This window comes from Apium graveolens, chromosome 11 (genome assembly GCF_009905375.1).
Source record: "Apium graveolens cultivar Ventura chromosome 11, ASM990537v1, whole genome shotgun sequence".
Taxonomy (NCBI): Eukaryota; Viridiplantae; Streptophyta; class Magnoliopsida; order Apiales; family Apiaceae; genus Apium; species Apium graveolens.
In genome coordinates this window covers 45,864,420-45,879,089 of record NC_133657.1, presented here as the reverse complement: position 1 = coordinate 45,879,089, position 14,670 = coordinate 45,864,420, and the positions used below count along the sequence as shown (strand labels likewise).

Below are 14,670 nucleotides of genomic sequence, written 5' to 3'. Positions count from 1 at the left end.
TATCCGATTAACACCATAGTTAGCCATAGAATCGATCTTTATAGACAACTCCTTTAATTGAGCAGTGATAGCCGTAGCTATATCCACTTGAAGAACTCCTACTACCTTGCCCTGTGGAAATCTCTAAGTTGGATACTGATATTCATTAGTAGCCATCAGTTCAATTAGATCTTAACTTCCTCATATCTCTTTGCCCATAATGCTCCACCTGATGCTGCATCGAGCATGGGTCTTGACTGTGCTCCCAACCCGTCATAGAAGCAATTGATGATCATCCAATCAGGCATTCCATGATGAGGACACTTCCTAAGCATCTCCTTGTAGTGCTCCCAAGCTTAACACAAAGATTTTCCCGTTTGCTGCGCAAATTGAGTAATAGCGTTTCTGATTGCAGTTGTCTTCGCCATAGGGAAGAATTTAGTGAGAAACTTTTGAGCAAGATCTTCCCAAGTAGTAATCAAACCAGCCAGTAGAGAATGTAACCAGCACTTAGTTTTATCCCTCAGAGAGAATGGGAAAGCCTCAGCTTTATAGCATCTTCAGAAACACCATTAAACCTGAAGGTGTCGCAGATATCTATGAAATCCCTAATGTGCGTATTGGGATCTTCCGTTGGAGAACCCCCAAACTGAACTGAGTTCTGTACCATCTGAATTATGCCAGGCTTGATCTCGAAGGTTTTAGCTGCGATTGCTGGCCTGACAATGCTAGATTGAATGTTATTGATCTTGGGTTGAGAAAAATCCATCAAGGCTTTCGTTCGTGTTGATGAATCCCCCATTGTAATGAGTACCTGAAACACAAACAAATAAACCGTGAAAGTAAAAGAATCCGAGTCAGTGAACTTTAACGGCCACTGATGACAAGCACATAAACTAAAAAGTAACACTGAGTCCCCGGCAGCGGTGCCAAAAACTTGTTAGGGCGAAAACACGCGCTAAGATTCACGCAAATATACACGTTCGCAAGTAGTATAAGATATAAATCAGATTCGTTCCCACAGAGACTGGTTTAGGTTAATTTCAATTTATGCACCTATGCAACAATGTATGGCTATCGTTCAATGCTAAGACAAATAACAATTTGGGTTTGATTAAACTAAGAGATTATACTAATTAGCATTAACTAAGAGAATTGAGGTTGAATTACTTATATGAGACAAACATAGGATTCTAACTTCATTAAATACTTCATTCAAAGTCATTGTTCTTAACCTTAGCATGTAATGGTGATGACACTAATCAGATAACACGAAACTAGCAAACGCCAACTTTCGTTGTACGAATACCCTACTACCAAGCATCCACAAAAGAGAGATGTAATACCCGGGATATATCGTGTAATTATTTTGCTATTATATAATTATTATGTGTGTTCAGTATCTATTCTGTGAGTTAATTGTTAAGTGTTATCTGTACTTGAATATTCAAAAATAATATTAATGGAGTATTTTAATTTTTATATGTCCAAAATAAAATATAGATAATTGTCATATCTTCCTAATTATTTTTATGTTGGTTTATGGATTTATAAGAATCATATGAAATTTCTAAAATCTTTTTTCGGGTAATTAAAATCTATTTTATAAAAACGGGAACCAACCGACGACAACCGTTGTTACGTTTTTGGAACCCGAAACTCTTTCGAGAACTCCTTCCTAACCTAATTGTAATATTCCGAGCATATTCCATGTTTCGACTTTTTCGATCCGGCGTACGGTTTGTCCCGCGCGGGTCTCGGCGCAACATTTTCGATACAATATTCATTTCGGTAAATCAATAAAACCCGTATTTTCGATAAACGGGAGCTTTTTATTAAACTATCACAATTATCACTTCGTAATACGTGTAACCAGGCGCTGAGACCAAGACCGCAGTACAAATTGTACTGATTTGGATAATTATCCCGAAAACTGATACCGTTTGGATCAGTTTTTACAAATAAACGTACCGTTTTATATCCGGAATGATCCAACGGGATACTAATTTTCCGTAATTATAAATAGCCTTTTACCGTATTTTATTTCGTATCAAAATCATTTGCAGACAGATAATTATATAATTTTCAGAGAAAAACTCTAATTTCCTAAAACTGTTCTAAGAATCAAACAAGCATTTGGAGGTGTTATTAAATTCGATTTGGAAAGCTCGAGTAACCAATCTGAAGGTCTTGAAGAGCTCTACCAGATTCTGTAATCCATACACCTGCAGAAATCAAGATTATTTTTCTAAAAATTTATTTATTTTCGAATTTATTTTATTAAAAATATGAATTTTTGTTCGGATGATTATTTGTATGAGTTGATGATTGCATGTTGTAGAGCTTGTTTTCCTGATGATTTTCATATGTCATACGTCTGATTTGGAGTTCAATAACATGTTCAAATTTGAGTTTGATTTTCGAATTTTAAAATTAGGGTTTATAACCCGTATGAATGTTCTTAATTGAAATTTGGGGGTTTCTTATTCTGTGATAGATTGATGTTGTGTTATAGTGGGTTGTGTTCTCTGTGAAATTTGCAATCTAGTCGTATAAGTTTCATGAACCAACGAGGTCTGTAGAGAAGGGAGTTATGTTTTGAAGTTTTCCGATGTTCGCCGGAAACTTGAAAATTTCACGGCCAAATTCCGGCCAACTCAGGGACTGTTAGGATGAATTGATTGCATGGTTGTGTTCCTGGTATTGTGTAGATGTGATATGGAGGTGATGGTGGCCTGAGCATCCCTGGAACGTGTTCTCCGGCCATCCCCGACTGTTTTCCGGCGACCCCCTGGAAAATTACAGTTTAGTACCTATAGTTTTGAAAACGATGCAGTTTGGTCCCTGTAGTTTCCAGACTTTGCAAAAATTGGATTTCTGTTTTAAAAATGTTTAAAAATCATATTTCCTATTTATTTTTATTATAAAAATTCGTTTTTAATTTCTGAAAATTCTAAAAATTATTATTTTAATTCTGAAAATTATTTTTAATTCACAAATAAATCTAAATTAAGTAGTTAATTAATTTCAGTTAATTTCTAATTGATTAATTGGTCAATTAATTCGAAAATTAATTGATTAATTAATTTAATTAATTATTAATTGATTTTAATTAATTATTTAATTAGATTTAATTATTTAAAAATGATTTAAAAATTCTGAAAAATAGTTTCGAGCTTTAAAATATTATTCTAAATTATTTCCAAGGCTCGATAATTATTCTAAAATTATTTCGGAGCCAGAATTAGCCAACCGAACCCTGTTTATTAACCCGAAATTGATCCAACGACCCGTTTTAATTCCGAAAAATGTTTTAAAAATCATTTTAAATACCAGAAAGCCTATTTATGACCCGAGACTTCTTTATAAATGATATATCATTGATTACGTGATGTATTATATGCTATATGTGACTTGTTAATTGACTATCGGTCTATATATTCTGTGTTTACTTGATTATTGCATAACTTTCAATTCGTTAATCGGATTTGGGTAAAACGAAGGGTAGATAGAAGTATGTGTTGAATAGAATTCTATGAGTAAATTATTGATAGATGCTTATGATATGTGAGCAGAAGAGGCAAGACGTAGGAAAGGGAAACAGATAGTTGAGGAGTAAGACGCTTGTGATTGGAAGCGAGTGCAGTGTAGTAAGCTAATATCAGGCAAGTATTCCGAACTTTCTCGAAATATTGTAATACGTGATAGTCTTGTTGATATTGCAAGTGCTTTGAAGCACTGAAACCTAAACTCTGATTCCAGTTATTGTTCTTGAGCCATAAACCTTATTCTTTCTAGACCATTGATTGTTGTATACCTAAACACAAATCTCAAGTATACGATATTACTCCACAAATACATGTAAACAAAATCCCAAACACTGAACTGAATTACTTGTACATTCAATCATTGTATCCTATGCTTTGAAAGCCCAAATCTTTGAAACCCTGAAATGTTGATTCCTTTGTTATCCAATTCTTTCATTACCCAACATCCAAGCTTTTAAATTGCCTTATTGATCCTTACAAGGATTGAAACCCTTTCATTGTTAAATATTTATTGTTGTTAATGATTTCGGTTATTGTTTATTATTGCATATTCTGTTATTATGTTAGAATTGGATTGTTTTTATAAAATTATGGACCAGATTCGTGGTCAGACCATATAATGGTCAAGTTAGGCCAATGTGTGCCTTGGATCCAGTAGTTAGAGCAATGCTGTATGCCTTGCTCGGGGTTAGTGCGTGACTGATCAGCAGCCTAACCTTGGTTTTTAAATTAAAACTATAATATCCAATTCTAAATCATAATCCATTGTTCACTCGATATCATAATCATATTCACCTGATGATCATTATTCTCAGTTTTGTCATTGTGACTTGCTGAGCTAGTTAGCTCATTTGTGCGATGTATTATATTCTTTCCAGTTAAAAAGGAACCAGTTGGTAGCAAGAATCCCCAGTCCAGCGCGAAAGCTAGGGGTCCAGGTTGAGAAAGCTGAGCTAGTAGGCTTCTTTTGGGATAATTTAAGTTTGTAAAAGTTTGTAATAATATTTAATACTTAGTTTGAGTTTGAAATAGTTAGGATTTGAACGATTTGTAATATATTAGTGTGTGTGGCTTGTGTGCATACTTTAACCTGTTGCGGTCCGTGGTGGTTGGTAAGTAGGGTCACTGCATATATTATTATTATCTTTATTATTGTTATAAGCAGGTTATTATTAAGGTGTGTGTGTGGACCCCAAACTTCTGACCCGGATTTGGAGGGCGCCACAGGTTTGGTATCAGAGCTACAGGTTATAAGTCACTAACACAAGCCTAGGTTTGAAAGGAATATGTCCTAAATCCAATCATGTATAAGGATTTAGGAATAACTTTTATGTAATATGTTTTGATTTCATTGATATTAATAAAGACTTGTTTTGTTTTTATTACGGGCTTTATCTATTTAACTGTTTAAATAAGATATAACATAGTTTAGAGTAAAGCTTTTTATGGATTATGATGAGATCATAATAGTGAGACCTAAAAAGATGATAACTCTAAACTTAAATAGTTCCTGGTCATAGGATTACTAACTGATAATTAATAATCCGCAAAGATCGGTACATACTATGCTTGCTTTATGATGAAGGATGTCTGTTCTCATAGACATTTGTGTGGTGATACTATAGCTAGTATGTAGGTGCTTATTATGGAATAAGTTCACTGAACATGACTCGCACAGCTGAACAACTGATGGAGTTCACTCACGTGTCAGCAGTTGTTCACCTAGTGATAGTTGTACAAGTATCCTTAGACTTGAGGTCATCATAGTCATCTTGTGTACACTGAACTATGCTTTGGTTTAGTTCTTAGTCCCCAGGGACAATTATTAGGGCTCTTCTGGGTATAGGAATTTGTACACGAAGATAGTGTATGATCAATAAAGGATCTACCCCTTCCAGTGAAGGAAGTGAATGTTCAAGGCTGATCCACTTATGCTAGTTCAGGAATCTCTGGCCAGAGTGAGTGAAATTAGAAAGGAGTTTCTAATTTGCATAGAACTACGCATAGTAAATGGTAAGCAAGTGATTGAATTAGATAGGCTTGACACGAGATCCATGCCTTGTATTTAATCAGAACATTGTAGGGTAGAAGGAGTTTATTGTACGGTAACTATTCACTGACTGGTTCTTGGTATTCTAAGCAATGAATTCATATTATCCGGATAGTCGCGATATGCTGAGAAGTATCCCTCACGATGTAGAATAAATGTGATTAATTAATTAATCATATTTAATAAATTAGAGAATTTATATAAATAATGATAAAATAGTTTTATTATTATTTATTTCTACTACCGGCTTAATATTGAACCTACAGGGTCACACCATAAAAAGAGAATAATTTATTGGTGGAGGAATTAATTAATAATGGCTAATAATTATTTATTTATGAAATAAATAATTAATTGGCAAATTTAATAATTGATTAAATGAGATTTAATTGATTATAAATTAATTAAGAAAAGTTCTTAATATTATTAATTAAAGGATTTAATTTTTGGAAATTAAATCAAGAGGGAGAATTATTTCTAAAGTATTTAGAAAAAGGATTAATGATTAAAAGGTGTTTTAATTATTAATGAGAATAATAAATGGGATAATAATAATAATATTTATGGGAAAATTTCAGCTGAAAATTTTGCCTATAAATACACTATTATAGACCCTATTTTTATTCCAACCCCAGAAACCCAAAAGTTTTAGAAAACCAAATTCTCTCCACCTCCTCCTCCTCCTTAACATCGTTTTCTTGGTGGATACCGGTGGAGTGCTTCACACTTGAGGAGCAACTGCTAAGGATCTCTGATTGTTGTCTCCGAATTATTTTAAAAGGTTAGATTCGATCCCTCGAATTTTTATTCACGATTTATATGCTTTTATATGAATTTTATATGTGTAAAAGTGTTTTGCCATGACCCCGCTGCGTTAAAACTCCAACAATGTATGCATATAGATCTGTGGTAAAAATTTCAGAATTTTATGTGCTTGTATGAATTAATTATGATTTTTACAAGTTATATCATGGATTAATTTTGTCTGATGAGAAATCGTTTCTCAGAATAATTTTGAATGTTGATCTGGGTTCTACAAGTGTTGTAGATCGTCTGGGTATTTTTTTCATAATTTTATGATGTATAGATTTTTTATTATGAATTTTTGAAGTTCTTAAAATTAAATTCGTAATTAATTAATCATATATATATATAATATGTTGTATATATATATATTATCTGCTATATCTGTACTGCTGTAATGTCTGTTGATTGATGCTGCACGGACAAAGAGAAGCACAGAGAAGATAGGTACAGGCACGCTGATCGAGAAAGGGAGGCGGCGGCGTTTCGCAGAAAAAAAAAATAGGGGTGTAACGCATTCCGGGAATGCGTTACATGTGTAACGTATTCCCGGAATGCGTTACACCTTTTAAATGGCTTAAAAGGCTGTAACGCATCACCGAAATGCGTTACAGGGCTTGCAACGCGTTCCTGTAATGCGTTACAACCCTTCTGTTGATTTTAAAATTGATTTTCTGGGAGTTTCGTAACTCCGTTTTGGGCGTGCAATATACCATTGGATTCGTTTTTCCGAGACGGTTCTAATGGATTGATAAATTTTAGTTTATATAAAAGTTTTGAACTGTTTCTATTTCCATGATGTGAATTAAAGATGTTTTTGACTGTTTTAATTGATTTTAAATGCTTCATGTGATACATAGAGATGTATAATGCTTAGACTAATGTGCTAGATGATGTAACATGCCTACCTTGATGTTTATTCATGTTGATATATGTGATATATGCTTAGTTTATCATGCGATGATAGATTTAGGTGAACTTAAATGAACATAAGGCGTTTGTTAGACAACCTAGTATAGTGAAATTGTTTCATAACCTTAAGAATAATATTATGAATACAATCATGAGATTCTTGTGTTTATGAAACACGTAATTGAATATGAATTTTCAATATGAGAGAAAGGATGATTCTGTCAACAACAGATTTCTATCTGTAAGAAAGGGTTATTAAGTGACGCCTCTTGACAATGCTCCACCCGATCTGGGAATAATCTGATTATTGATTATTGATTTGAAATATTTAATTTAAAAGGAAGAATTTCTTTATAATATGATTATGATTGTAACGTAATATAATCCCTCTAAAATTAAATAATATCAAGTAGTAATTGGCCAATGATATAACGGGCTTGTGTCGGTCATAGCCTTCCAACATGGTAGAAAGTAGTTCTTATTTTTGAATCATTGTCGTTTCGTGCCACAGCCGAGGGCTTTGATTTCGAAATAAGAAATACTTGTCTATTACATAGAGATGTGTACATTGAATAAGAATCTAAAGGTCGTTACGTGCCACAGCCGTGGGCCTTTGGGGACTGATTCAATTGTACGGAATGTTGGGTTAGACTTGACTTAGAATATTGAGTTTGTCGTGCCACAGCCGTGACTCAATTATTCAAGAGGCTAAAGTTTGATTAGGGAATAACATTAGATGTAATTGACAAGAGTTGTCTGCCTATTGAACATTACGTGGCGTTTCGTGCCACAGCCGGGGTTGTGTAATGGAATGTAGGATCCCTATTCCCACTAGCATTATGAATGCTTAATTTTTCACGTAGGGGGTTGAATAAATTAGGAAAACTAGTGGGAGCCACTTATGAATAAAGACCCGATTCATATAGTGTTTTGAAATGAAATCGAATATTTGCTAAGTGTTGTTATGTGTTTATCATTTACAGATTTACTTTGTACGTTATGTCTTCTGCACTATCACTCAGGAGCATACTAGATGCTCACAAATTGACTGGTCCTAATTATGATGACTAGCTTCGAAACTTGAGAATTGTTCTCAGGATTGAGAAACTGGAATACGTGATTGACTCACCTAAGCCTACTGAACCTGCTAGTGATGCACATAATGATGAACATGTTGTATATCGTAAGTGGATAGATGATGCAAATGTTGCTCAATGCATCATGCTAGCTTCCATGAACATTGAGCTACAGAAGCAACATGGGCATATGGATGCTCACACTATCCTCATGCATCTACAAGAGTTGTATGATATGGCGGGGATGACAGCTCGATATGAGATATCGAAGGAGCTGTTCGGTTGTAGGATGTCTGAGGGATCATCTGTGAATGACCATGTACTTAAGATGATCAATTTGATTGAACATCTTGGACAACTTGGTTTTGTCATGGATGGGGAGCTGAGCCAAGACTTGGTCTTGCAATCGCTTCCGAGTTCGTTCTCACAGTTTGTTGTGAACTTTCACATGAATAAGTTGGATGTCAGCCTGCCTGAACTCCACAACATGTTGAAGACTGCGGAATCGAATTTCCCCCCTAAGAAGAGTTCTGTTCTTCTAATTGGTGAAGGTTCCAATCCTAAGAAAAGGAAGAGGAACCCTTCCAAGAAGAAAAAAGTAGGTGAGAAAATGCCGGTTCCACCAAAAGCTGAAGACCCCAAGAGCAGAGTTGTTTGCTTTCACTGTAACAAGGTGGGGCACTGGAAGAGGAACTACAAGGTTTATCTTGCAGAATTGAAGAAGAAGAAGGGTAGTGAGACTACCGCTTCTGATTCAGGTATGTTCGTGATAGAAATGAATATGTCATTAAATCAAATTTCTACTTGGGTATTAGATACCGCCTGTGGTTCTCAAATCTGCAATTTGTTACAGGGACCAAGGAGAAGTAGGACTCTTGAGGAAGAGGAGGTGATTCTACTGATGGGAAATGGAGCAAGAGTTGTTACTGAAGATGTAGAATCATTTCATTTACATATGCCTACGGGCAAGACTATTATTTGAAATAATTGTTATTTTATTCCCTCGATTGTGAGGAATATTATTCCCATGTTAGACTTGGCTGGATTTTCATTTATTATTGAGAATAATGAATGTTCTATTCTTAGAGATAATATTCTTTATGGACGTGGTACTTTAAATAATGGTCTGTTTATATGTGACATAATTTACTTCAGATTGAACAAACTAATAAAAGAAAAGAGATGATGAAAATCTCACTTTATAGTGGCAATACAGTCTCCATTTAGTAGACATGGAGAGAGGACTGCAAATTTGCTAGGAATGGTACACACAAATGTATGTGGACCAATGTCTACGCAAGCCATGGGTGGATTTTCATACTTCATTACTTTCATAGATGATAGATCTAGATTCGGATATGTGTTTGATGAAACACAAGTCTGAAGCCTTTGAAAAGTTCAAAGAGTATAAGTATGAAGTGGAGAAACAACCAAACATAGTATTATAACTCTTCGATCAGATCGAGGTGGTGAATACTTTACTGGAGTATTTCTAGATTATCTCAAAGTAAAAGGTATAGTCTCCCAGTGGACTCCTCCAGATTGGTATCTGAAAGGAGAAATCGAACTTTGTTAGACATAGTTCGGTCCATGATGAGCTATGCAAATCTTCCAGTATTCCTATGGGGTTATGCATTGGAAACCTCAGCATATTTACTGAATAAGGTGCTTTCCAAATCTGTTCCTCAAACTCCGTATGAGATATGGAAAGAAAGGAAACCGAGTCTTAAACACGTTAAGATTTGGGGATGTCCAGCTTATGTCAAGTAAGTTGACCCAAATAAGCTGGAATATCGATTCGTAAAATGTAGTTTTGTGGGATATCCTAAAGAGACTTTAGGGTATTACTTTTACACCGATCATCGGGTGTTTGTATCTAGACATGCTACCTTCTTGGAAAAGGAGTTTATCCTTGAAGGAAACAGTGGGAGCAAAATTGAACTTGATGAAGTTCAAGAAGCACAAACTACTACGGATCAAGTGGAAACACCTGTTCTGACTGAACAACCTTTTGTGGAACAACCCATTCATAGATCAGGGAGAGTGTCTCCCCAACCTGAGAGGTATTATGGCCTTGTCATTGAGAATGACAATGAGTTGTCGATCATTGATGATGACGACCCTGTGACCTATAATGAGGCTATGAGTAGTGTTCACTCAGAGAAATGGCATAGTGCCATGAAATCCGGAAAGAAATCTATGTATACAGGATACAAAAGAATGATTAGAGTAGATGGCCAGGTGGAGACCTTTAAGGCCAGGCTTGTGGCAAAAGAATTCAAACAAAGGCAATGGATTGACTTTGATGAAACCTTTTACCTGTAGCCCTGTTAAAATCAGTTCGGATTTTGCTTGCGAATGCTGCTTACTACGACTATAAGATCTGGCAATTAGCCAGATGGTTTTCTTTCCAAGAGAAATGAAAACCTAGTGTGTAAGCTGCTGCGAACCATATGTGGTTTAAAGCAGGCTTCTCGAAAGATAGAACATTCATTTTGATGAGACAATCAAAGAGTTTGATTTTATCAAAAATGAAGATGAACCATGCGTCTACAAAAGGGTTAGTGGGAGCGCGGTAACATTTCTTGTATTGTATTGAATTAGAGTTGACACACATAACAACATAGCAGACCCACTCACAAAGCTACTTTTTGAAAGTCATTTTGATCGTCATAAAGATAAGATGGGTATTAGATGAATAACTTTTATGTAATATGTTTTGATTTCATTGATATTAATAAAGACTTATTTTGTTTTTATTACGGGCTTTATCTATTTAACTGTTTAAATAAGATATACCATAGTTTAGAGTAAAGCTTTTTATGGATTATGATGAGATCATAATAGTGAGACCTAAAAAGATGATAACTCTAAACTTAAATAGTTCCTGGTCATAGGATTACTAACTGGTAATTAATAATCCGCAAAGATCGGTACATACTATGCTTGCTTCATGATGAAGGATGTCTGTTCTCATAGACATTTGTGTGGTGACACTATAGCTAGTATGTAGGTGCTTATTATGGAATAAGTTAACTGAACATGACTCGCACAGCTGAACAACTGATGGAGTTCACTCACGTGTCAGCAGTTGTTCACCTAGTGATAGTTGTACAAGTATCCTTAGACTTGAGGTCATCATAGTCATCTTGTGTACACTGAACTATGCTTTAGTTTAGTTCTTAGTCCCCAGGGACAATTATTAGGGCTCTTCTGGGTATAGGAATTTTTACACGAAGATAGTGTATGCTCAATAAAGGATCTACCCCTTCCAGTGAAGGAAGCGAATGTTCAAGGCTGATCCACTTATGCTAGTTCAGGAATCTCTGGCCAGAGTGAGTGAAATTAGAAAGGAGTTTCTAATTTGCATAGAACTACGCATAGTAAATGGTAAGCAAGTGATTGAATTAGATAGGCTTGACACGAGATCCATGCCTTGTATTTAATCAGAACATTGTAGGGTAGAAGGAGTTTATTATACGGTAACTATTCACTGACTGGTTCTTGGTATTCTAAGCAATGAATTCATATTATCCGGATAGTCGCGATATGCTGAGAAGTATCCCTCACGATATAGAATAAATGTGATTAATTAATTAATCATATTTAATAAATTAGAGAATTTATATAAATAATGATAAAATAGTTTTATTATTATTTATTTCTACTACCGGCTTAATATTGAACCTACAGGGTCACACCATAAAAAGAGAATGATTTATTGGTGGAGGAATTAATTAATAATGGCTAATAATTATTTATTTATGAAATAAATAATTAATTGGCAAATTTAATAATTGATTAAATGAGATTTAATTGATTATAAATTAATTAAGAAAAGTTCTTAATATTATTAATTAAAGGATTTAATTTTTGGAAATTAAATCAAGAGAGAATTATTTCTAAAGTGTTTAGAAAAAGGATTAATGATTAAAAGGTGCTTTAATTATTAATGAGAATAATAAATGGGATAATAATAATAATATTTATGGGAAAATTTCAGCTGAAAATTTTGCCTATAAATACACTATTATAGACCCTATTTTTATTCCAACCCCAGAAACCCAAAAGTTTTAGAAAACCAAATTCTCTCCACCTCCTCCTCCTCCTTAACATCGTTTTCTTGGTGGATACCGGTGGAGTGCTTCACACTTGAGGAGCAACTGCTAAGGATCTCTGATCGTTGTCTCCGAATTATTTTAAAAGGTTAGATTCGATCCCTCGAATTTTTATTCACGATTTATATGCTTTTATATGGATTTTATATGTGTAAAAGTGTTTTGCCATGACCCCGCTGCGTTAAAAATCCAACAAGGTTGACGGGAATGGGTAGAGGGATAGGATTAGAAGTAAGGTATAGGATGATAGAACATCGAGAGGTTGAGTGTTATGGTATAACCGGTATTAGTATAGTTTGCGTCATGGTACGAGATTCTTATATTACGATATGATTTCAGATAGCAGAGATGGCCGACTCTTTTATTCCCGTATCAGCTGATCACTCAGAGCCTTCAGTTGGAGCACCAGCATCGGATCCACGTCCTGTTATTCCAGCAGCATTGGCTATTCTACCTCCACCGGTGTTGCAGCCCATACCATTGCAGGCTATTCCACCTCCAGGCATGAGGCCACCTGTCAGAGGACCCCCACCTGCTGATTCAGGCTTTACTAGTCATTCAGTCACAGGAGTACCTTTCCAGTTCTCTTCCTATCCTGTCCTATATCATCAGTTTGAGGCTTGCCTTATGGAGCAGCGATTCCTACAGGGTTAAATCCAGGAGTTATTGCATATCATGCGTACCAGAGAAATGGGGAGTGGTGAGAGGCGGCTTAGGGAGAGGCTCCAAGCATTTCGTAGAGCAACTGCTGTGAGGATTGCTGAGGCTACACATGAGGACATCACCCCTGATTTCCTAGTGGAGTGGGCTAAGTGGGTTCTAGAGGAGCTTGAGGAGATAGGAGGTCCAGATTTGCCATGAGCCAGAGATTCAGAGATGGAGATGCTGAGCAGTGTTGTTATGATTATGTAGTATGTACAGTAGTGTGTAGTGTGTATCAGTAGACTTTTGAGTTGTATTTATAGACTAGTGATGCTGACTAGTGAGTAGGTTGTTGTACCCTTTTTGCTTTTACTTTCGAAGCGTCTTTACGCTTGTACTACCTAAAACTTTTGATCTATATATCAGTACCTTTTTCCTTTCCAACATTGTCATTTACTTTATTGCACCAGTATACCCAGTGATACCATGTACCCTGTTTTCCATAACTGTTTATATTCTGTAAAGAAGCATGCAATTTACTTAGTTACAACTATTTTCAAAAAGAGATATTCCTGTTTTACAAAACCTTTCTTTTATACAAAGATTTGATTCAAAAGCTAAATAAATTAATTGATTATTTACAGAAAATGCCTCCCAGAAGAAATACCCGCACCAACACCCAGAATGAAGAAACCAACAACAACAACAATAACAACCAAGATGATACAAACCAGAATGTGAACCCAGGACCCATGGACCCAGCAATAGCCCAGATTCTTCAAATCTTGGCCCAACAAACAATTCACCTGGCACAACAACAGCAGAGACAGACCAATCCCCAGGTAACTTTCAAAACTTTTCAGGCAGTAAACCCACCAGAATTCAAGGGTTCCTTAGAGCCAATTGAAGCAAATGTGTGGTTAAAGGAAATAGAGAAGGCATTTGCCTTGGTAAAAGTGAAAGAGGAGCAGAAGGTTGAATTTGCAAGTTACTATCTGAAGAATGAGGCCACCTATTGGTGGGAGATGGTGAAGACATTGGAAAGCACAGATGTTATTACTTGGGAAAGGTTTAAGGAATTGTTTTTAGAAAAGTATTTTCCTCAGTTTGTTCAGGATCAAATGGAGCTGAAGTTTTTAGAATTAAAGTAAGGGAACATGTCGGTAACAGATTATGAGGGGAAGTTTGAGGAATTGTCAAGGTATGTACCGTCGTATGTTGATACTGATAGAAAGAAAGCTAAGAGATTCCAGCAAGGCTTGAAGCCATGGATCAGAGGGAAGGTAGCTATTTTTGAATTGGATACCTATGTCGGGGTTGTACAGAAAGCTATGATCGCAGAGACAGAGAGTGAGATGTTCCAGAAAGAAAAGGAAAGCAAGAAAAGGAAAGTTGAGGGAAGTGAGGATCAGTCACAAACAGGGAAGTTTCCAAATTTTAAGAAGGGCAAGTTTCAGCCAAGGAGAAATTTTAATTTTAGGAGACAAAATGTAGGAGACGGAGGCCAGGGCAATCGTCCAGCTAATGTGAATCAGCCGAAT

At 35.6% G+C, this 14,670-nt stretch overlaps 1 non-coding gene across 1 annotated transcript; it reads left to right on the top strand.

Annotated features, from left to right (window-relative positions):
• The first annotated feature begins 285 nt into the window (after positions 1-285).
• LOC141699228 (small nucleolar RNA R71) lies at positions 286-392 on the top strand. Its single transcript, XR_012565705.1, has one exon. It is a non-coding gene; the product is annotated as a small nucleolar RNA R71 (small nucleolar RNA).
• Positions 393-14,670: the final 14,278 nt, after the last annotated feature.